We start from the raw sequence: 25781 nt of genomic DNA on the forward strand, positions 1-25781 counted from the left end.
CACTCGATCGAGCCCCTCACTTACTCGATCGAGTAGCCCTCGCTCGATCGAGTCCCCGACTTACTATATCGTGTGCCCCAAAACAGCAGCGACTGCCCAAAAATGTCATATACCCCACTCGACCGAGTCCAGCCTACTCGATCGAGATTTCACAACAACTATATGTATGTATATATATATATATATATATATATATATATATATATATATATATACAACAACGTTAATGCAACATCCTATCCACATGTTTCTAATAAACCACGTTATAAATCAACATCATGCAATTCCGTTATTCACATCAACATATAATCATACAAACTATTTACCTTTCGCCACCACATTCTCCATTCTCCACCTTCACTTATCCACCAATTCATACAACACATTATTCAATATATATGCAATATATAAATAAACACAAAGTGATCCCATGACACCCCATAGTGACCGGTTTAAAGTTGTAGGGCGAGTTCACGACTTTAGGACGTCTTCCAAGCCTTTGCATTAGCTCCTAAGAATTTCTACCTAGGTTCATTTTTTTTGAATCCCTTGATTCATTGGGTTCATTAGTTACAATTTCCAAAATCATCGCTCTGATACCACTTTGGAACACCCCAACACACCAAGGTGCCTTACCAAGACCACCTAATGCATGGAAATGCTACCATCTCGGTTACCCAAGGCAATGTATATCAAACAGACCATAAAGAAACATACTTAATTAAGTAAATGAGTTTAAGTGACTACAAATCCAAAACCAAACTGCAAAGGAAATACAAATTTTCCCAAAACCAAACCAACTGAAAAGAAAACTAAGTTCAAGACACAACGGAAGATTCTAGTGATACATGTAATGACTCCATCCCAGCTATCCCTCGCTGTAGACACCTCAAAATGTCTACCGGCCTTGGAACACCCGATGATGAGGCCCTTATTTAATTCGGAATGAAACTTACTTAAATTTGATATAAGGTTATTACGTGAACATTTCTTCCATAAACCATTGCATGTAGCATTATCACGTCACAGTCTTCAAGGATTAGTGAACATGATTTATAGACTTATAGGTGGTTCGACATTTGCCTCGTATAGAGTATATACCTTAGGACTCGTATCTAGGCAGTGACAGGATTTCCTTTCAGCATTTGCGCATAGTGTCGTTCTCTGCATAACCCCCAGTCCACTGCATCAGTAGTACCTGATCATATAAAAAAAGGGTTATTAGGCATTTGCATTCAGATCTCATGCAGTAAAAAAATTTTCATTATAAGCAGTTGTACATGTGCATTCACTTACTCCATTCTAGTCCAGTTATAAAAGAAATGCAATCCTTTTCTAAAGCTAAGATGTCATGATTCAGGATAGAAAAGCGTAAAAAAGATCCAAATTATGTAGTCACTCCAGCTTGGGGATGAGAGAAAGGTACATGGAGACTAATTAGTATACCGCAACCGTACTTGTAACCCAACCACCAGTCACCATATCGCTCGAAGAATCAGTTAAAGACCTTAAGAATGATCTATCCGTTTTGACCGACCGATTGTCATCCATAGAAGACAAAATCAAGGATGACGGTAGTGGCGAGGATGACATAACCAAAAAGCTGAAGGACATGGAGAAACTTATCAAAAGGAACACTAAGTATGTTAACCTACTCGACGTTGAATATAACATGCCGAACATGTGAGGCAAAGTACCTCCTAAATTTACGACCGCTGACCTACCAAAATTCAAGGGTACGGAGCATCCAACTCACCACATAAGAAGCTTTGTACAAGCAATGGCCTTAAAAGAAGTGGATGCATCTGTTTTCCGGCTACCTTTCCTTCCACTCTAGAAGATGTACCCCGGAGTTGGTTTTTTTCCCTAGATCCTATACGTTTTTCTAATTGGGAAGACATAAAAAAAGAATTTCTGACACAATATTCCAGCAAAGCAAACTTATTGATCACAAGACGGGATTTAGAAGTTGCAAAGCAAGGCGGGATTTAGAAGTTGCGAAGCAGGCGGAGAAAAAAGGTTTTACAGATTTCTTAGCTTGATGAAGGAATAAAGCTGCAAAAATGATTGAAAGACCGCCCGAAGCCGAACAGGTGGATATATTTGTGAATAATTTATGGAAACCTTATAAATCACACCTGCGATATGCAGGCATTGAATCCTTTGCTCGGCTAAACAAGATTGGTATAAAAATAGAGGATGATGTTGTTGAGTCTACTGCTAAAAGTCAGACCAAAGGTTGCTTTAAAGATAAGAAAAATTTTGCTTCAACTTCTAAAGGGGGAGATATAGTGAATGTTGTGGAACAAAAACCAAGGAGGGAGTTCACTGATCTAGGTATGAGCCTGTCATGAGCATTGGACCGATTAATTAAGGAGGGATATATAAAACCTATTGGATCCACTCCAGATCCAGCCACCAAAAGTCCGAAATGGAGAGAAAATGAATATTGCAAATATCATAGAGGTAAAGGGTAGGATACAGATTATTGCTTCACCTTAAGGCATGCCATCCAAAACTTGATTGATAATCGCACTATCCCTCTACCCAAAGCAGCTCGAATGCCAAACAATAATAAAACTCCACTCGGAGATGTTCTGGCTATCTCAGCTAATGACGTCGTTTATGCTGACCCGACTCAATTTATATTTGATGTTATGTGTTTATGGGTGAGTGATGAGGAAGATGAATGGGAAGATGAGGATACGACTCATGGTATTTGGGGTGATGAAGAAAGTGTATCTAATGACATTTGGGCAGATAATGAAGGCAAAAACGACACTGATAATGAACTCGACCAGAACAATGTACAACATTTGACTCGGTCAGGTAGGCACTATAAACCTACTGACGCAAGTCCATCCCAGGCTATGCAAAGTAAAGAAGGAGAAAATAAAAATGCACAGGAAGATGACGCTCTCATTAAATTATTTAAGAAGCTAAAGGCTGACATTACTATTTGGGACTTATTATGCAACTCACTGGAACACAGACAAGCTATTCTAAATGCATTGACAAGTATGTGTGTCCCATCTGAAACTACTACGGCTGAATTGGCTAGTTATTTGACAACGGATAGAGAGGCGCCAGTTATCACGTTCTATGATAAAGATTTACCCCTAGAGGGTATAAAGCATAATAAGGCACTACACCTAACTACACTATGCAACAAAAAATATGTGCCCCTCTAACTAGTTGATAATGGATCGGCAGTAAACCTCTGCCCACTCAGAATAGCCTAAGCTTTAGGCTTTGAAGAAAAAGACTTTAAGAAGACTAATCGGATTGTTCGTGCATATGACAACACACGCAGAGACGTATTGGGGCTGTTGACAACTAATATTACTACTGGACCCATAGAAAAGAAAGTCATGTTTCTGGTGATCGATATACCTGCCTCATATAATCTTCTTTTGGGAAGGTCGTGGCTTCATGAGCTTAATGCCATATCTTCATCCCTGCATCAAAGAGTCAAAATGATAATTCAAGGATCAGTAATCACTCTAGATGCATCACCTGCCAGAGTTGAAATCACACCCAATCCAGTGTTGCAAGTTAACCATGGTGAAGATGACGTAGACCTATGGGGTTTCAGTGAAGAGGTCGCTTTCATAGAAGACGAGTCACAAACTATTGATAAAAAAACTAGACCTATTATGCAAATACTACTGTGAACTTAATAATGAAAAATAGTGGCTACATGCATGGGACAACACTTGGTAAGACGCCTAAAAGGGCATCCGACCCTTCACTTAACCGTATCAAACACGACCTCTTTGGTTTAGGATATCAGTCATCCAAGAAGGAAATAAAAGCAGCATTGACGAAAAGAATGAAGGAGAAGGCTGCTAAGAGAGATAATAGACCTACAAGCCATACAATAGGTGCATATCTACACACATTCACATTAAATGGGCAATTTGTCAAAGAAGGTGATTATTTTCCATATTTTAACTTTCCAGAACCATTCTTTGTGGAAAAAACAAAACAGAAAGTTCCCAGGTTTGAAATATTCGAGGAATGTTACTTATATGAGGATTCACCTCCCCTCCCATTAAAAATGCCAACTGAAGTTTGGATTCCAAACAAAAATAATAATTCATTTGGCTTACTCTTTGGACAAGCACCTATAAAGCACTTAGGCCATCTTGTCATGGCACTTCAAGATAGCCATTTTGACCCCTCTAAGCTAATCACAACCCAGTGCAACAATAACATGGAGCATGGATGGCGTAGAATCTGGAAGTGGACTACAACTAATGGAAAGAGTATCAAAATCAGTGTGGGAGAAGGGCCTATGTTTGAGGAAGCTGAGTCCGAACCTGAGTCTGAAACCGAGTCTGAGACAAAGACCCAGTCAGAGTCTAACAAGTAGGGGTTTTCACCCTTCCGTACCTCTATCGAGTCTAGTATTATCAAGTCTAGTGTCCTACATGAGTCGGGGCTTAACCCTATTTAATTTCTTTTCATGCTGAGTCGGGGAGATCCCCTGTTAATTCTAAATCAAGTTCAATTTCCGAGTCTAGTGATCTAGTCCTTAATGTACTTCTTTCCAAGGATAATAAAATAGCTTTCAATTACTTGTTTGATTCTCCTACCCCTCCCATTTCTTATTCTGATTGCTTAGTTTCCAGTGAAGATGAGTTGCCAAAAGATATAATAAAAGCATTAACACATCAGGAAAACAAAATATCAATAATTGAGGAAACGGAATTAATAAACATAGGCACAGATCAAGATAAGAAAGAAATAAAGATTGGGTTGTCACTAAACTTAGAAGAACGGGCAAGTTTGATTAAAGTACTCACAAAATATCATGACGTGTTTGCCTGGTCTTATAAAGATATGCCCGGCATAGACAGAGAAATTGCTGAACACACTATCCCACTGTATCCTGCTGCAAAACCCATAAAACAGAGACTTAAAAGGATGAAATCATAATGGGCATTAAAAATAAAAGAGGAAACACAAATGCAATTAGATGCACGTTTTATAAGAGTAGCTAACTACCCGGAGTGGGTGGCAAATGTTGTTACGGTACCCAAAAAAGACGGAAAGGTTAGAATGTCTGTTGACTATAGGGACCTTAATAAAGCAAGTCCAAAGACAATTTTCCACTACCCCATATCGACATTTTAGTGGATAACACGGCTGGTCACGCTCTACTTTCTTTTATGGATGGTTACACGGGGTATAATCAAATTAAAATAGCCGAGGAAGATATGGAGAAAACTAGATTCCTCACTGAATGGGGAACGTATTGTTATATGGTTATGCCATTTGGACTTAAAAATGCAGGAGCCACTTACCAAAGGATCGCTATAACGCTATTGCATTACATGATGCACAAGGAGGTCGAGGTCTATGTAGATGATATGATAGTAAAGTTATTGGATAGAGAAGGTCATATGACCGCATTACAAAAATTCTTTGATAGGCTCCGAAAATATAATGTTCGACTCAACCCGCAAAAATGTGCTTTCGGGGTTACCTTTGGGACGCTTTTAGGATATGTTGTTAGTAATATAGGCATTGAGGCTGATCCATCCAAGATCAAGGCAATTAGAAATATGCCACCACCAAAAACAGAGAAGCAAGTTCGGACATTTTTGGGGCATGCAATACATTAGTCGGTTTATATCTAAGCTGACCATGGTGTGTGAACCTATTTTAAAGAAACTGGACAAAGGGGCATCTATTGAATGGGACGAGAAGTGACAGGAAGCATTTGAAACAATAAAAACATACTTAGAAAGTCCCCCAATTCTGGCCCCTCCAAGACCTGGACTACCCCTCCTTTTATACTTAACAGTAACTGAGACATCAATGGGTTCAATGTTAGCACAAATTCAGGACGGTCAAGAAAAAGCAAGTTACTACCTGAACAAAAAATGCTTGGAATACGAAACTAATTATTCTCCAATCGAGAAATCCTGCCTAGCATTAGTCTGGGCCACTAAGAAATTAAGACACTGCATGTTAACCCACACAATTCATGTCATATCATGAATGAACCCTCTTAAGTATCTATTTGAAAAGCCAATTCTTAGCGGCAAAATAGCAAGATGGACAATGATGGTTGCTGAATTCGAGCTTACTTTTATGGCTCATAAAGCAATTAAGGGAAAGGCAATTTCTGATTACTTAGCCGACTTTCCCGTTTCAGAAGACACACCGAAAGCATACGACTTCCATGACGAGGAAATATTTATTACTGATGATGACTATTGACAGTTATTTTTCGATGGCGCATCCAATCAAAAGGGATATGGCATAGGTGTACTTTTGATTTCACCAGATGGGGCACATACCCCTCTTTCAGTCAAGTTATATTTTAGCGTCACAAATAATGAAGCAGAATATGAAGCGTGCATATTAGGACTTCGAGCGGCAGCAGGTTTGGGGATTAAAAACTTGAGAGTATACGAAGATTCGTCACTCGTTATAAATCAGATTTTGGGAAAATGGAAAGTCAAAAGTGAAGGCATGGCACTTTACCAAACGTACCTCGAAACCATTCTCAAGCATTTTGATGATCCGAAGTTCATTTATTTATCCCAAGATGAAAACCAATTTGCAGATGCTCTAGCTAAATTGGCGTCGATGATCAATATTCCAAATGAATTAGAAAATATTCCATTATGCATTAAAAGAAGAGAGGAACCAACATACTGTATGGCCCTTGATGATACAGTAGCTGGTGATGATGCACCATGGTTCACAGATGTATTGAACTACCATTTAGAAAGAGGCTTTTCGCCAGATTCTGATATAAGGATACATCGCGCTATCAAAAGGTTTGCAACACAATTTATTCTTAGTCAAGGAAAGTTATACAAGAAGTCTCAGCAAGGGGTACTCCTTTAATACGTGGATGAAAAGGAAGCTCAAAGAATTATGGAAGAAGTGCATAATGGTACTTGCGGACCGCACATGAACGGCCGGATGCTAGTTAAAAACATAATGCGAATATGATATTTTGGTCGACACAGGAACATGATTGTACACAATACGTTAAAAGGTGTCATAAATGTCAGATTTATGCCAATGCACAGCATATACCACCTTCATTGCTGAACAATTTGGCATCACCTTGGCCATTTTGGATATGGGGCATAAATATAATTGGCAAAATCGACTACTTTACTAAGTGGGTTGAGGCAGCATCTTATGCTACCTTGACTTCTAAACATGTTGCCAAGTTCATCACCGAAAATATAATTTGTAAGTATGGTGTCCCTCATGAGTTGATTAGTGATCATGGTTCCAATTTTAAGAAAGATGTGGCTGCCTTACTAACGCATTACAAGATCCAGCAGCATAAGTCGTCTACATATAGACCACAAATGAATGGGGCAGTTGAAGCGGCGAATAAAAATGTGAAAACTATGATTGAAAAGATGACAGAAAAGTATCATAATTGGCCTGCAAAGTTGTTTTTTGCCTTATGGGGATATCGTACGTCGTTTATAACACCAACCGGTGCAACACCGTATTCCCTAGTATACGGGATGGACGCAGTACTTCCTATAGAACTTGAAATTCCATCTCTTAGAATCGCATTGGAAAGCTAAATACCAGAAGTGGATTTGGTACAAGCTCGATATGAAGAATTGTTATTAATAGATTAGAAAAGATTAGCGGCTCTTAACCAAGTTCAGTTATACCAAAGAAAAATTTCTTGTTCTTTTAATAAAAAGGTCTGGGCAAGGAACTTAAAATATGGTGATTTAGTTCTTAAAGAAATACAGGCACCAGTCAGAGACCCGAGAGGCAAGTTCAAACCAAATTGGGTCGGCCCTTACATAATTAAAAAGATTTTAAAAGGAAGGGCATTGCTGTTGACAGATATAGAGGGGGTTGAATTCAGTCAATTAACCACCTTGATCAGTTAAAGAATCATCACATGTAAAAAAATAACAGAGAAACGACCCCTCCCAGGTCGCAAAAAAAAAAAGAGAAAGATACAATAAAGAGAAATAAAATAAAATAAACAGAGCAAGTAAAAAAAAAAAAAAGTTCTCCTCTCAAGTCCAATAGATGATACACATCACTCCCAAGTTAAAGACCCTTCCTAAGTTGAAGAAAATAGTAAAAATCCTCACCCAGATCGCAACAAAAAAAAAGTAAACAAAGAGGAGAAGACCACTACCAGGTCCAAAAAAATGAATGAAGTCCAGTAGCAGCAGTCTGACATAAAGGACAGCCACAACAGAAGAAATGAACAAGTAAGGAAGCAGAAGACGAAGAAGAATGCAAACAGAGTGGACAACAACTCAGAATGGAGATCCCTCTCGGGTTTTTTTTTAAAAAAAATAGAAGGGAGATAAAACAGAAAAAGAAAAACTTAGGAAAAAAAAGTAACAGGTTCAAAAATATCAGAATCTGTAGCAAGTTTTGTTATCAATATATATCGCTCCCAATTAGGAGTTTTCAAAAAAAAAAAAAACAAAAAAAAAGTGGCAACTAATTTGAGAAAACTAACAATCGTTTCTCTTATTCTATATCTAGAGTTATCATGGTAGTAAAAAAAATTCCTACACAAACTTTGAGGTTGGTAGAGTTCATAATCCATTCCTTTATTTCAATCCTAATAAGCTAACTACATTTATAAGACTCTAGATTCCACTTGTTGTCACTCCTTAGGTTCGTTAGATATTGTACTCTTCTTTCTAGCTTCATTCTGATCATCTGGGTCATTCTGATCCTTCTTTCTTTTCCAAACCATACTTCTACTACCTCCACTTTTGTGTCCTCTACTTGATTCTTGAGTCTTAGAGTTTCTCCGAGTCAGGTCAGGTCCTTCTCCCACCTCAGTAGCATCAAGTTGCAACCTACGTTCCGCTTGACGAGCTGATTAACGCTCCTCTACAGAGTGTGATGTCATCCAAACCTTATAATGATCGCTTATGTAGGTTGAGTCAGGAACCTTTTGTATAGTCCAACCTACGTGCATTCCAAATTGGTACCGATTCTGTGAGATAAGAATGGGTCATCGGAGAAATTCCAGGAGCTAGAAATAGTATCTAAAGAAGGTACTCCTTGTTTTCGCCCGAATTGTCGTAACAAGCAAGAAGGAAATATGAAAGAGGAGTGAGTAAGGCCAGGTAGTCTATAGTGTGCTATAGAAGATCGCGGGGCCGTCATAGCAGGGATGTGCCACCATGATATAGTCCAACGAATTGGAAACCCACTGTTCATCCATTCTCTCCAGTAGCTAAGTGGCTGCTCCCCTTTCACAACTCTTTATCTGCCAGCAAAGCTATCAGATTGATAAGATTTGGGATCGAGAGGTCGTTCAACTAGTCGCATACGCTCTTGTAGCCAAACCTAGGACAAAGATTTATCGACATAAAATGACCCACGCCAGGTCAGGAAAAAATAAAGAAATAAGATGACCCACACCAGGTCAGGAAAAAAAGAAAAATAAAATGACCCACACCAGGTCGGAAAAAAGGAATAAAAAAAAGGAATAAAAAAAAGATAGAAAGAGAGGAATCGAAAAAAAAAAGGAAAAGGAATCATAAATAGGAAAATATGTGAGTTGTGTGAATGACACAAGATATTACCTGAAGTAATAGGGGGCTACCGTAGAATGCAGCTTATGGATTGTGTCGTAAGGTATCTAAGCAGTGAAGAGTTTCAGCTAAGACCAGAGGCATAGGTGAGCAGTCGTTGCGCATGTGCTTTACTACTCTTAGAAGGCAGCCGTGTCCGTAAACATTGGAGGGGCTTACAAATAGACAACGGTTGAGCAGGCATAATACCAATGCCCGCTTTTTATAATGGAAGTCAATCACAATCCTGGGATAGCTAGGGGAAGTGAAGTGCGCGATCAGATGACAGAGATTTACCCTACGTCCATTCAAAAATTCATCTAGACGAGTAGTAATGCCTAGATAATCTTTGAAATCTTTTCTTATATCATCAGCGAGACTAGGAAGCACGAGAGAAGATTAAACATATGATCCTAGGATGGCACTAAATTCCTCCGTCATAGGACATATCTCACGATCGCCAAAGCGGAATACGTGAACTTCAGAATCCCAAAATAAAGCAGCAGCACGTAGAAAATCCCAGGAGATCTTGACTTGTTTCAGTGATAGTAGCAAGGGTCACAGCTAAATACCAATGACGTAGTCCTTTTCATCCTTCATTAGGTTGTCAAGCCATAATTTTAAAGCGTTCTCAAAATTTTGAGACATTGAGAGTGAAGAGAAAATTTTGAGATGGAGAAGTTTAAAGAGAGAAAGTTGGAATTGTGGAGGCAGACTTTAGAGACCCGTGGGTTTAGGCTGAGCAGGAGTAAGACTGACTGAGTATTTGAGGTGTCAGTTCAATAAAGTGGCGGGGTTGAGATCGACAGAGGCGGGGAGTATTATTTTCGATCGGAATGTTATTGAGGGGTCAGATTTCTTCAGATATCTAGGATCTGTTATTCAAAAAGATGGGGAGTTAGACGGAGATGTGGCTCACAAAATTAAAGCGGGATGGTTGAAATGGAAGAGTGCTTCAGGGTTTTTATGCGATAGAGATATGCCCCAAAGATTAAAGGGAAAATTTTATCGCACGACAATTAGGCCTGCCTTACTCTACGGTTCTGAGTGTTAGGCCGTGAAACATTGTCACATTCAAAAGATGAGTGTGGCGGAGATGCGTATGTTGAGATGGATGTGCGGACATACAAGGAAAGATCGATTAAGGAATGAGGTGATTAGGGAAAAGGTAAAAGTGGCGCCAATATAGGACTAGATGATGGGAAATCGACTAAGATGGTTTGGCCATGTGACAAGGAGACCTATGGATGCACCAGTTAGGAGGCTGGAGACTTGGAAAACAGAAAAGGTCCCTAGAGGTAGAGGAAGACTGAGACAGACATGGTTGAGAGTGATAGAGCAAGATATGATATTTCTAGGGCTTAAGGAGAGTATGGTGACGGAGAGGGCACAATGGGGGGGAAAAGGTACATGGGGATTTCTAGTATTTGATGTTTTTTTTTTGTTTTTTTTTTTTTGACATATTTAGTGTTTTGAAATCTTTTCACTTGACTTTCCATTACATTTTCGCTCTCCCTTTTGTTTTTCATTTTCCCTCTTCTATTCGCTTTTTGAGGTGTGTGTTCACCGATAGACGGTTCTAAAGGATGATTCATGTCAGCCGGCTCCAAATCATTTTGGGATTAAGGCTCTGATGTTGTTGATGTTGTTGTTGTTGTTGAGAAGTTTAAAGAGAGAGTGCTATTTAAACAGAAGAAAGTAGGGGGCTAATAGAAATCTTTATCCGTCTTAAATACGGAGTTGCCAGATAATCATCCTTGTCAGATGCGTATTAGCTACTGAGATTTAAGAATTCAAGTAGAAGTCGATAAGCTGAACTTTTTAAGAAAAAAAGCAGGGTCAAAAGCAGGATTCTTATCCGAATTCGAATACGCCGTCCTTTTCCTAGATCATGCTTAATGGCACGTTTTGAAAAAAATTCACAGGACTACTAATGGATGTAACACCCCATATTTTTGGCTAAATTTAAACTTACATTTATATACAAAACTGGCAAAAATACGGGATATTATAATCAATATACAAAGTTTTTATTACAAAATGTCTCATAAAATAAAATATACAAAATGAACCAAAACTTTTACAAACACTTTAAATAAAATATTGTCTTGAAATAAAATCATTTTGAACAGCAGCGGAAGTCACCTGAAAAGAAAATGAGAAGACAGAAAGGAACTACCCCATGACGAGTAGCCCCGAAGGGAGAAAACATGTCAGCCAGAAAGCTGAGTAACAGATAATACCTCAATATAAGCAGAATAGTTTTTGGTCATGGCGTGGAAACACAGACATGTAAAAATAAAAATAAACATAGAGAATAATAAAAACACTCCCCGCTAACTCACCTCATACTCAAACCTACTCCATAATATAATACACTCTCTCGTCCAAATAATTAACCAAGTTTCATCTCATTAATCTGTCTCACTCATTACTTCGTCTCATAATATAATATTCTCTCATCGTCGAACCTAAGCCAAGGACAAGGGGTGAGTGAACTGGCGGATAAAACCGCGAAACAATATATCCATCTTAATGTCAATTCCAATCTCATAATATAACTCAATAACCAGGGTCACTCTGGACCTTAAACACAATATGGCACAACGGCCCAATATCTCAATACCAGTAACCAATATCCATCTCAATTTCAATATCAATATCGTCATATATTCCATTAAAGGAACTGCTTAACACTTAAAGTACAAGAATTTAAGCTACTCACCCGCGAGTCAAGGTAAAAAAAAATGACAATTACCAATACACTACAAAAACCAATGATCTCAATATAAATAAATGTCACTGATCAACACATAGCTCACGATAACAAATCATTACCACTCACAACTACACCAGCTTAACTGTTTACCATTTCCGTAAGTCAATTTGATAATCACAACATTCACACAATTCCACTATGAATCATAAAACAAGATTTCTCAAGTCTTGCGCCCTCTTTCAATGGACAAACCCACAAATCTAACGTATTCGCCTTTAACCCATAACCTAGACAAATGAATTAACAATATAAAATAGAATAGCTACTCGGATATACGATACAAAAAGAAAAACAAATATCATATACCACCTTCAACAATAAATTTATCAATTAAAACATGTACGATAGACATATAATCATATAACCTTGAACAATATTAGTAATATTAGGATCGGTAGAATCGTGTTACCTTCAGACAAATTATTGATCCATGATTTATGCGTAACAATTCCGAACAAACGAGATCCATAATAAAAATAGGGTGTACGTAGATGATGATGATGAGAAGTAATTATTGAGAGGATGGCATGAATAATACGTGAATAGGGGCAGAAAGACGATCAACCAAGATTAAATAGTGGGGGTATATATAAACAAGGGATTAAGAGTATAAAGGAGGCGTAGAGATAATAGGTAGCTCTATTATTTTATTAGTTAGGAAATAGGTGGCTTGAGAGGTACACTAAAATCCAAATACGATTTATCAAAGAATTACTAAAAAATAAATCTTATTTAATATTTAAAATTAAAATATTAGGGTGGTTACAATCCACCCACCTTAAAAAAAAATTTCGTCCCCGAAATTTAAATATGAAAGAAGAAGAAAGTTCGTCCTCGGATTAAAAGTTAAAAACAATTCGAGTTTGAAATATAAAGAAAAGTTTTTAAAGTGAAATTGGTGGCGTCAAGATATGACGATCTTAACACCTAACCAAGAAAGAACCAATAGCTCTGATACCAAATATAACACCCCATATTTTTGGCTAAATTTAAACTTACATTTATATACAACACTTGCTAAAATACGGGATATTATAATCAATATACAAAGTTTATATTACAAAATGTCTCATAAAATAAAATATACAAAATGAACCAAAACTTTTATAAACACTTTAAATAAAATCTTGTCTTGAAATAAAATCCTTTTGAACAGCAACAGAAGTCACCTGAAAAGAAAATCAGAAGACAGAAAGTAACTACCCCCATGACGAGTAGCCCCGAAGGGAGAAAACACGTCAGCCGAAAAGCTGAGTAACAGATAATACCTCAATATAAGCAAAATAGTTTTTGGTCATGGCGTGGAAACACAGACATGTAAAAGTAAAAATAAACACAAAAAATAATAAAACAACTCCCCATTAACTCATCTCATACTTAAACCTACTCCATAATATAATACACTCTCTCGTCCAAATAATTAACCAAGTTTCATCTCATTACTCTGTCTCACTCATTACTCCGTCTCATAATATAATATTCCCAAGTGACCAAGTATCGTATTCTCATCGTCGAACCTAAGCCAAGGGACAAGGGGTGATTGAACTGGCGGATAAAATCGCGAAACAATATATCCATCTCAATGTCAATTCCAATCTCATAATATAACAAAATAACCAGGGTCACTCTAAACCTTAAACACAATATGGCACAACGACCCAATATCTCAATACCAGTAACCAATATCCATCTCAATTTCAATATCAATATCGTTAAATATTCCATTAAAGGAACTGCTCAACACTTAAGAGTACAAGACTTTAAGCTACTCACCCGCGAGTCTAGATCAAAGGAAACGACAATTATCAATACACTACAAAAACCAATGGTCTCAATCTAAATAAATGTCACTGATCAACACATACCTCACGATAACAAATCATTACCACTCACAACTACACCAGCTTAATTGTTTACCATTTCCGTAAGTCAATTTGATAATCACAACATTCACACAATTCCACTATGAATCATAAAACAAGATTTCCCAAGTCTTGCGCCCTAACGGACAAACCCACAAATATAACGTATTCGTCTTTAACCCATAACCTATACAAATGAATTAACAATATAAAATAGAATAGCTACTAGGATATACGATACAAAAAGAAAAACAAATATCATATACCACCTTCAACAATAAATTTATCAATTAAGACATGTTAGATAGACATATAAGCATATAACCCCGGAAAATATTAGTAATATTAAGATCGGTAGAATCGTGTTACCTTCAGTCAAATTATTGATCTATGATTTGTGCGTAACAATTCCGAACAAACGAGATCCATAATAAAAATTGGGTGTACGTAGATAATGATGATGAGAAGTAAATATTGAGAAGATGGCATAGATAATACGTCAATAGGGGCAGAAAGACGATCAACCAAGATTAAACAGTGGGGGTATATATAAACTAGGGATTAAGTGTAACACCCCACGTTAATTGAAGATGTCCAGTGATATGCTTAAATGACTCGTGCTTAAAGGGATTGGAAGTACTACACATATCAACAAAGTGCACTTTCTTTTATGGTCATCCATGTAAGAGAACTCCACAGTTAAGCGTGCTTGGCTGAGAGTAGTCTTAGGATGGGTGACCTCCTGGGAAGCTTCCCGGAATGCGCATGAGTGAGGATAAAATGTGCTATAAAGGACCCGTGTTGATCTGTGGGCCATGTACACAGCCTCGTGAGCTATCATAAGTAACCGCTCCGACCCGGTTTGGGCCGGGGTGTTACAAGTGGTATCAGAGCAACCCTGCGACCGTGTGGTGATGGGAGGCAGTTGTTATACGCTCATGGCGGCAGTTGTTATACGCTCCATTGTGATCACCCACCTAGCGGGGGAGGATTCTGGATTAGCGGTTATGCTCCCAGGCGCAACGAGGACGTTTCGTTCTTCAAGTAGGGGTGATTGTAACACTTCACGTTAAGTGAAGATGTCCAGTGATAGGCTTAAATGACTCGTGCTTAAAGGGATTGGAAGTATTACTTATATCAACAAAGTGCACTTTCTTTTATGGTCATCCATGTAAAAGAACTCTACAGTTAAGCGTGTTTGGCTGAGAGTCGTATTAGGATGGGTGACCTCCTGGGAAGCTTCCCGGGATGCGCATGAGTGAGGATAAAATACGCTATAAAGGACCCGTGTTGATCTGTGGGCCATGTACACAGCCTGGTGAGCTATCATAAGTAACCGCTCCCGACCCAGTTTTGGCCGAGGTGTTACAAGTGGTATTAGAGCAACCCTGCGACTGTCTGGTGGTGGGAGGCAGTTGTTATACGCTCCTGGCGGCAGTTGTTATACGCTCCATTGTGATCACCCACCTAGCGAGGGAGGATTCTGGGTTAGCGGTTATGCTCCCAGGCGCAACGGGGACGTTGCGTTCATCAAGTGGGGGTGATTGTAACACCCCACATTAATTGAAGATGTCCAGTGATAGGCTTAAATGACTCATGCTTAAAGGGATTGGAAGTACTACTCATATCAACAAAGTGCACTTTATTTTATGGTCATCCATGTAAAAGAACTCCACAGTTAAGCGTGCTTGGCTGAGAGTAGTCTTAGGATGGGTGACCTCCTGGGAAGCTTCCCGGGATGCGCATGAGTGAGGATAAAATGCGCTATAAAGAACCCGTGTTGATCTGTGGGCCATGTACACAGCCTTGTGAGCTATCATAGATAACCGCCCCCGACCCGGTTTGGGCCGGGGTGTTACATTAAGAGTATAAAGGACACCTATAGATAATAGGTAGCTCTATTATTTAATTAGTTAGGAAATAGGTGGCTTGAGAGGTACACTAAAATCCAAATACGATTTATCAAAGAATTACTAAAAGCTAAATCTTTATTTAATATTTAAAATCAAAGTATTAGGGTGGTTACAATGGAGATGTGACACAAATCTATCTAGTCTATTTTTGAAAACAAATGCATCATTAATTATTTGGTGTCGTCTTCATTGTCGAAGGTGCATCAATATATATCATTAGCATTATAAGCACACATTAATTTATATCATGCATTATTATCAGCATAGAACATAAAAAAATGTAATGTTAAATTCATTAACATCAGGCATTATTCACATTAATGTCACAATCATGCTATCAATTCAATCAAATTATCAAGCACATGACTTGATTAATCATTTGCATTAATGTCACAATCGCGCTATCAGTTCAGTCAGGCACACGACTTGATTCGCGAGACTAGTAAAATTATCATTTTAATCATCAAGCATACGACTTGACCAGTGAAAATACGGAACAAAAAAAATGCATGAATTTGAAGTCAGTCAATAAGGAGACAGAATACTTACAATCTGATTTGGAGGTTGAAAGCAAGAATGGAAATCCGGTCAAAAAAATCACAAAATTCGACGGGGCTCTTTCATCAGTCATCCGATCGCTAAGAGGGCTCAAATGGCGGCACAAAACCGTTGATCTCATCCCCCATCAGGAAACGAAATATTCGACGATTCTATTTTATCAGTCACCTCATTGCCAAATCTGGAGCGTAACCAGACGAATTTAAAAAAAAAAAAAAAAGTCAATTGGGAAACAAGGATATGACTATTTGGAATTTCATCAAGCAAAAAAATGGAGGAATTTAAGAGATTAGTTAGCAAACAGGCAAAAAACCTGAAGTCATAGCATGGAACAACACTTGATCGAAGAAACATGCAAACTTCGTTTGAAGATTGTCAATCATTTGGTCCCCGTGTGGTAGCTCGGACGACGGCTATGACAGCGCAATCTACGCTGATTTCATTCTATCTCAGGAGCCAAAAAAATCGACCATCGACAATGCTCCTTCATCAGATTATCTGATCGTGATCAGTAGCTCAAATCACGGCTATGACAACACAGCTTCGGCCAATTGATCGGCGTTTTCTCTGATGAGCAACAATAGACAAATAAAAGATCAATTCATTCACAAAGTGACGATTGATTGGAGCTTTTCTAAGCAACAATGGAGGAATTTGATAAAATTAATTATAAAACAGGAAGAAAATACCTTAAGTCATAATACAGAGGAAAATTCGGGGAAAAATCCATAATCAAGGTCAATATCAGCTCCGACAGTGCTCCGTCATCAACCATTTTATCGCCAATCAAGCGATGGTTATGGCAGTACAACTTCAAAAGATCGATCTCGTCCCACATCAGGACCGTAGGATTGATTGCTTGAGACTTCATTAAGCAAAAATGAAGGAATTAAAGCAGAAATAGAGAAATTGAACAAAACCATCAAGAAATCAAATTTTGTGGTGCGGCAGAAACAAAGTGAAAGCTTGTGTTGAATAATTTGGGGGAATGTAAAATTGGTTTTCTTTTCTCTTTGCCAAAAACAAGCAGCGGCTCCAGTGATAAGTCAAAGAGGCTTATCTAATTAATTGAACAATATTAGATCCGCTTATTCCTCACCCATTGTACGTACTTTAATTAAGTATGTTAGACGGTTTTAAATCCGCTCTTGTAAAATAAAGTTTTACACCTCTTTATTTTTGTGATGTAAAATTTAGCAATTCTCCAGCCCATTTTGTGAAATAAAATTTTACGTTTTCATATCTATTTCAAAATTAAATTTTTAAATCAATTGTTCGGCAGGCCCTGACATGCATTTGAGTTCTTAAAATAAATTTTTCTGAACTTTCTTTTTTGCGAAATAATATTTTGCAATTTTCAGATCAATCGGTCGGCAGGCCCTGACATGCATCTGAGTTCTTAAAATAAAATTTTCTGAACTTTCCTTTTTGCGAAATAAAATTTTGCAATTTCAAAATTAATTGGCGGCAGGCCTTGACATGCATTTGAATTCTTAAAATAAAATTTTCTGAACTTGCCGTTAGTAGTGCCGTTGGCACTAAGGGTTTTTTCAAGTTCGAGATTCATTCTGATGATAGTCTTACATTTGGTGGGAGATGGTGTGTACCTGATAATGTTGAATTGAAAGGAAAGATTCTTACTGAAGCTCATTCTACACCTTATTCTGTTCATCCTGGAGGAGATAAATTTTATAAAGATTTGAAGAAGACTTTTTGGTGGCCAAAGATGAAGAAGGAGGTAGCTGAGTTTGTTGCAAGATGCTTAGTATGTCAAAGGGTGCAGGGAGGGCACAAGAGACCACGGGGTAAAGTTTTATCTTTAGATATGCCATAATTGAAGTGGGAGAGCATTTCCATAGATTTTATTGTTGGCTTGCCGAGGACCCAGAATGGGAATAATATGATATGGGTGATTGTGGTTAGATTAACTAAGTCAGCACACTTTATTCCAATAAAAGGTACGTGGAGTAAGGTAGAGTTGGCTAAAGCTTATATCAAGTATGTGGTGAAGCTGCATGGTATGCCTAAAGATATTGTTTCTGATCGTGATTCAAGGTTTATATCTATGTTCTGGCAGGAGTTACAATATTTGATGGGACTCAGTTGAAGATGAGCACAACATTTCATCCAGCTACGGATGGTCACACTGAAAGGGCTATTCAGACACTGGAGGATATGTTAAGAGTTTGTGTGATGGAATTTGGGGAATCATGGGAGGAGAGCTTGAATTTGATTGAGTTTTCTTATAAGACTCGGAAGGAGATACAACTTTAGTGAAGGTTTTCTGGACTAATCATAATGTAGAGATTTTTAGGCTATTGTTGAGTACTTTACGTGAACTTTGGGATGAAGTTCGATTGAAAGGGGGGAGACTGTAATATCCCTTACATTGGTAGCATTTATAAATGCATTTTAATGAATTAATTGTGACATTTATAATTTATAATAATAAATAAGATGGAATAATTTATTAAATAATAAGTAAAGGTTGAGTCGGGAATTAGCAGTGGTCGTGTATGGGTCGTGTAGTACTCGGCTAGTATGAATAATAATAATAATAATAATAATAATAATAATAATAATAATAAAAAAAAAAAAAAAAAAAAAAAAAAAAATAATAATAATAATAATAATAATAATAATAATAATAATAATAATAATAATAATAATAATAATAATAATAATAATAATAATAATAATAATAATAATAATAATAATAATATGAGGAGCATTGCTTGTGGTCTTGTCAGGGTGTCCAGCAAGGTGATCCTTTGGGCCCTTTGCTTTTCGCTTTAGTTTTGCATCCCTTAGTGTGCAAAATTCGGGACTCTTTTCACCTTTCTAAGCAGGCATGGTACTTGGATGATGGCACCATAGTTGGGGACACTTTGGAGGTGGGGAGGGTTTTGGATTTGATTATGGCGGATAGCCCTCGTTTTGGACTCTATCTTAATGTCGCTAAAATAGAGGTCTTTTGGTCTATTCAGGATCCTCAGAGTCGGCTTCCCGGTGTTTCCTCCCCCTTCTATTGCTCGGCCCTTGCATGCTGTCTCTGTTTTAGGTGGACATATCAGTACTTGTCCTATTTTTGGCAGTGAGCTTGTGGCGAAGAGAGTGACTAAGACCATTGAGCTTAGGGACTTAGTCGCGAAGATTGAGGACCCGCAATGTGAGTTGCTTCTGCTTAGAGCTTGTACTGGTATTTCTAAGCTCTATTTCTCTCTTTTTACTTGCTCCCTCCGTGTGTTTGGTTCGACTCATCTTCCTTTCGGTGCCGCCCTTCGTTCTAGCTTGGAACGTATTATCACCGCGTCTGGACCTGGTTTTGGGGATTGGCAGTGGCGCCTTGCTACATTCCTTTTTCATCTTGGTGGGCTTGGTGGTTATGCTGCGGGAGATGTTTTACACTATGCTTTTCTGGCGTCCCGTTTACAGTCTGCAGATTTGCAGGCTAAGCTCCTACGGCCTTCTGGTATTGTAGACGATGGTCCTTCTTTTGACGATGCCTTGCGGGTGTTTTCTAAGACTACAGGTTCTGCTTTCTTACGTGATCCTAGTGAAATCGCAGCCCCTAAACTTATGAAGAAATTGGCAGATATATATTTCGCGACGGTTATTGCTGCTTCAGAATCTGTTTTCTCTTTCACACCGCGTCAACTTGCGTTGTGGAAGTCTCAGCAAGGTGCCCACTCCACTGACTGGTTGCGTGCGGTTCCTATCTATGGGTTGGGTCAGACTATGAACGGGAGGACTTACCGTAGTGTGCTTGGAAGTTGACTGGGTGTCCCGTTATTCACGGTATCTAGGCCCTGTCCTGCTTGCTCTCGGGTTTTTGCTGATGATGTTTATAGGGATCACGTTGTTTCTTGTACTGGTATTGTGGGTGTTAAGCATCGGCATAACCTTGTTCGTGACACCTTATTCGACATCTGCTATAGGTCTGGTATTTCTACGGGTAAGGAGGTTGATATCGGTTTGGTTGACAGACATGGTGGATCTCTTCGTCCTACGGATTTGCTGCTTTATTCCTGGGACAAAGGGCGTGATGTGTCTGTCGATTTGACAGGGTCTTCCCCCTTGACTCAGACTGGATTGACCGATTTTGTGCTCGGGCGGGTTGTCACTGATAATAATAATAATAATAATAATAATAATAATAATAATAATAATAATAATAATAATAATAATAATAATAATAATAATAATAATAATAATAATAATAATAACAATAACAACAATAACAATAACAACAACAACAATAACAACAACAACAACAACAACAACAACAACAACAACAACAACAACAACAACAACAACAACAACAACAACAACAACAACAACAACAACAACAACAACAATAATAATAATAATAATAATAATAATAATAATAACAATAACAATAATAACAATAACAATAATAACAATAATAACAATAACAATAATAACAATAACAATAATAATAACAATAATAATAATAATAATAATAATAATAATAATAATAATAATAATAATAATAATAATAATAATAATAATAATAATAATAATAATAATAATAATAATAATAATAATAATAATAATAATAAGAGTTTCCTAATTGCCTTTGTACCAATTATAAATAGAGAAGAGAGGACCTTGCCCTAGATTATTCAATCATAAAAACAAAAATTAATTCACCAAAAGGGAGAATAAGAGATCAAGAGACTGGGGAAGGGATTTAAGATCGTATAATCAACAAAAGATAAGACCGTCTCATAATTTATTTAACTAATTTTTATATTGCTTGTAAACCGTGTTTAATACCATCGTGCATCATCATACACGTAACCCAAGAGCATGTGACTTCGACCATAGGATAGCTTAGACCACCGTGAATTCTCTTGACCCTTATGTGACCGTCGACACCTCACCAAGGGCGGTTAATGAGGCCGTTTTCGTGGCTAGGGCGTGGTGTAGCCGTTTAATTATAACGGGGAATTAAACTCTTTTTATTGATCGTCCTGACCTGCGTTGGGGTTGGTTGGTCGTTGGTTGGTCGTTGGTGGGGGCTTCAACACTTGTGGTGGTGGTGGTTCGAGGGCTAAAGGTTGGACCTTGGTGGTGGTGGCCGGAAAACGTGAAAACAGAGGAGGTGTTGGTGTTTTGCTTGAAACCGTCTTAAAACGGCTGTTGTGGCCAAAGTGGTTGCGTCGAGGGAGGTTGGACACAACCACTGGAACCGCAGTGAGTCAGTGGGTCCTTGTGGTCATCGTGGTTGTGGGTTTTGTGGCGGTGGTTGTGGTTGTGGTTTGTTGTTGGTTATGTCCGTACATGTGGGTCTTTGGGCATAGGTGTAGGGTATGGTGGCTGGGATCGACGGGAATCGTGGTGGTTAGCTGGGCTCACTGTGGTCGTGGGAGGTTTACCACGGTTAGGCACGCGTGAATTGACCGTGTCATGAAGTTGTTTGACCATGGTTGAGGGACACGGGTAAGGGGGTGACTTCGTGGGGTTTGTGGGTTGTGTAAATTCATTAATTACGGGTTTTGTTTCGTAAATTATATAATTAGTAATAATGAATTGTAAATAATTAATAAATGAGTTACGGTAAGATTAATATAAATAAATTATAATATTGTCTTAGGTGACAGATTTAAGGTGGAGTATTTCTGATTTATTCTTGGACTGCGTAATTGGATTTTAGCTGCAAAGGTAGGTTATCTACTCAACTAGAATATGATTTGTGTTAATTGACATATGGTTATTATTTGGAAGTTGGACGTTGTTTGTGGATGATTGGTAATGTGGACTACTATTATTAATCCGTTGTTGAGTATTTTATGTTTCATATATCTATATTGCTGAATTGGTTGAATGAGTATTGGAAGGTCCCATGCTTAGTCGCTGGTGGATAACGTATGAATTGGAAGACCCAGGATTAGTCGTTGGTGGATAACGTGTGAATACCCCGGTCCAGGGATTGATGGGATGAATGGGTGTCTCGGAGATGTGAATCGGCTATTTAGCATTTGCATATCTTGGTTGCTATTATTATTTGTATTGTATTCATGTTGTTTAGATATTCCTACTCAACCGTTTGGTTAACAATGTATTCGTTAAACACCTGTGATGGACCAATTATTGGGGAGCAGATTGACTGACAGGTACAAAAGAATAGCTGACTGGGAGCTTGGGACGTGAGACGTATGGCTATGGACCGTATAGAAGTCTAGCTCACTTACATAGATTATTAGATACTTCGCTTATTTTATTTCTGCTGCAAGGTTGTATATAATTATTTCCATTAAGTCTTTGGTTGAGTAAACTGTAATAAGGTCATTAAACATTTATTTATTTTAAGTACTCTGGTTTGTTTTACTTTTTTATTCACTACCTCGGGAAATCCGAGATGGTAACAGCTCCTTTTATCTAGGAATGCCTAGTTAAGACTCTTTGATAAATGGGGGTGTTACAGTAGTCCCACAATGAAGTCCATTGATATCGATTCCCATTTCCATTCCGGCACTTCCAATTATTGAACTTTTCCTTGAGGTCTCTTATGCTAACGTTTTACCCTTTGACTTGTCAAACATCTTGCCACGAACCCCGCTAATTCCTTCTTCATGCCCGGCCACTAAAACATCGTATTGAGATCTTTATACGACTTATCACCACGCGGATGCACCGAGTAAGGTGTATAATGGGCTTCATCCATTATCTTTTTCTTATGTACATCATCATTAGAAATACCATCTCCCTCCAAATCTAAGACTACCATTTGCATGAAACTCAAACCTTGAAGTCTCATTCCTTCCCAACGCTTCCTTCCACTCCTGGATCTTAGGGTCGGCCGCTTGTTTCTCCCGAATTTCATCATACAACTCGGGCTCTAAGGTTATGTCACTAATGGTCTCCCCTTTTCAGATCACATTGATGCTCATATTCCCCACTTCTTCCTTCAACCTCATCATTGACAAAGCGGTGCACAGAGAATGTACCGACTTCCTACTCAAACCATCAGCTACAACATTAATCTTCCCTTCATGGTACATGATTTCCATGCCATAATCCCCTATTAGCTCAATCCACCTCCTTTGCCTCAGGTTCAACTCATTTTTGAGTGTATATGTACTTCAAGCTCTTGTGATTGGAAAACACTTTAAAAGTTAATCCATAGAGGTAATTGATGCGTGCCTTTTAAATGCTTTTATTTCATCTATTTTCAAGCATTTCTATGCATTATTGAGTATCGCAAGCTACTATTGTTCCTTGTGTCAGCAACTTTTGGTGTATATTGTATTTCATGCAGGATATTGATCCATGTACGTACAACAACCATAAGCCGTCTTTGAGGTTGCAATCTTGACGTTGGTGGGAATCAAGGTCGGATACTATTGCCTCGTGACGCGTGAAGACAAAAGGGAGCGTACAGAAGTGAATAAATTGTGTTGTTATGCTATTTAAAAGTCGATTGACAGCTTTCTTAGTCGATCGACTAAGTTCTCCAAAGACTGAAGTGCTGATATGCTGAATAAGGCGATACACAACTTTCTTTTTCAATCGACTAGTTTTCGATCTGGCCGAATTCTGACTTTGATATTTCGGCCCATTTTGTTTCTTGATGGATAATTTTGGACCTTTAGTATTTAAAGTATACTTTGTAAACATATTTGGTTATCTTTTATCACTACTGAAAACTTCCTACGTTACTTTGGTCTATGTTTTTGGATCTGAAAACTTGTAACTTTTATCTTTACTCTATTAATTTTCGTAATCAATTCTTCCTTGTTCCTCTTTAATTTCTCTTGGTTATTTCCATTCTCTCTTTTATTATTGTTACTTATGTTTAGTTCCTCTTGTCAATTGTTTGCCATGTTTGAATTAATCATCACTCTTGTTATTGTTATCGTAAATTTAAATAAGTGTAACTAATTCCCTTTGCTAGGATTTAGGAGAGCCATGGATATAAGACAGTTGTAATTATATTAATAGATTTGGCATAAATGCGAATCTGTATTATTAATTGTAGCAGTTAATAACGATTAGTTTATTAATGCGCATATTAGATTAATTGAACCGGTAAACTATGACCTAAGATCGAAATCCTAGGGAGAGTTAGACCTGCTACAGACAATAGAGTGCCCTAATAAGTTGCGAGAGCCCGTTCGAAGCATTCTAGGGCTAATAACGATCCAAGAGGAACTTTTCACTACCTTGCAGACCGTTTTATGACTGTTCTTTGACCCTAGACTTGACCGTTGCATTCCCATGGTGACACGATGTCGTAGCTCTTTCACTTAATATATTTGAACTCCTTTTCCTTCTCTTTATTTCTCGTACCTTCACTACTTTGGTTAGTAAACAAAACAATCAATACCCCGGAATTTTTATCTAGACAGATTATGTTAGCAAATAGAACATTTTAGTCTCCCTTGGATATGATCCTGACTTCCTTTACTGTATTAGTTTAGGCCTGTTTGGTATCTTTGATTAGGTGTGCGATTAGCCTGTCAAATTTTGATTATGTGTGCGATTAGCTTGTCAAATGTTGGCGCCGTTGCTGGGAGACGGTGATTTTGTATTTGTTTATTTTAGTTTGTCTTTTGTCTCAGGGAACTTTATTTCCTTGAAACCGTTCTTATCTTTTTCATTTAGTATTTGTTTATGCCCAGGTCTCACAGGTCATATCATTCGATCCCGAACCAGATAAGACTCTCCATGCTAGGCCAAACTTCTAGAAGGAAATTCACCAAGCAGAAGACTTGAGTACGCTTGTTTCAGTTTACGAATTATAGCATAAAATCAGTCCTCTAAAGAGGATATTCTTGTTTCTGCCGTTACTACTAAGATCATGCCTATATTAGCAAGCCATTCTGAGCCTACGCTCGATTCTATTTCCATCGGGTTCCAACACAATACAACAGACAACAGTACTTTTGATATCCGCCCTTCCTATATTAATATGGTGGAGCGAAATCAATTCGGATGTGTAGAAGGTAAAGACCATGGTAAGAAAATGGAGACATTTATTGATTATTGATCTGCTATTCCATTTATCGCTAGGGTGACACAAGAAAAGGTGAAGGAGTTACGCTTTCCTTTCTCTTTAAGGGATTATGCTCGTGAATATTATCGC

At 38.0% G+C, this 25781-nt stretch overlaps 1 long non-coding RNA gene across 1 annotated transcript; it reads right to left on the reverse strand.

Annotated features, from left to right (window-relative positions):
* Positions 1 to 979: 979 nt before the first annotated feature.
* Positions 980 to 17667, reverse strand: LOC141633294 (uncharacterized). Its single transcript, XR_012538072.1, has 4 exons — positions 17359 to 17667; positions 16983 to 17236; positions 16661 to 16850; positions 980 to 1198 (listed from the first exon to the last, which is right to left on the reverse strand). It is a non-coding gene; the product is annotated as an uncharacterized LOC141633294 (long non-coding RNA).
* Positions 17668 to 25781: the final 8114 nt, after the last annotated feature.

Source organism: Silene latifolia, chromosome Y (assembly GCF_048544455.1).
Source record: "Silene latifolia isolate original U9 population chromosome Y, ASM4854445v1, whole genome shotgun sequence".
Classification (NCBI taxonomy): Eukaryota; Viridiplantae; Streptophyta; class Magnoliopsida; order Caryophyllales; family Caryophyllaceae; genus Silene; species Silene latifolia.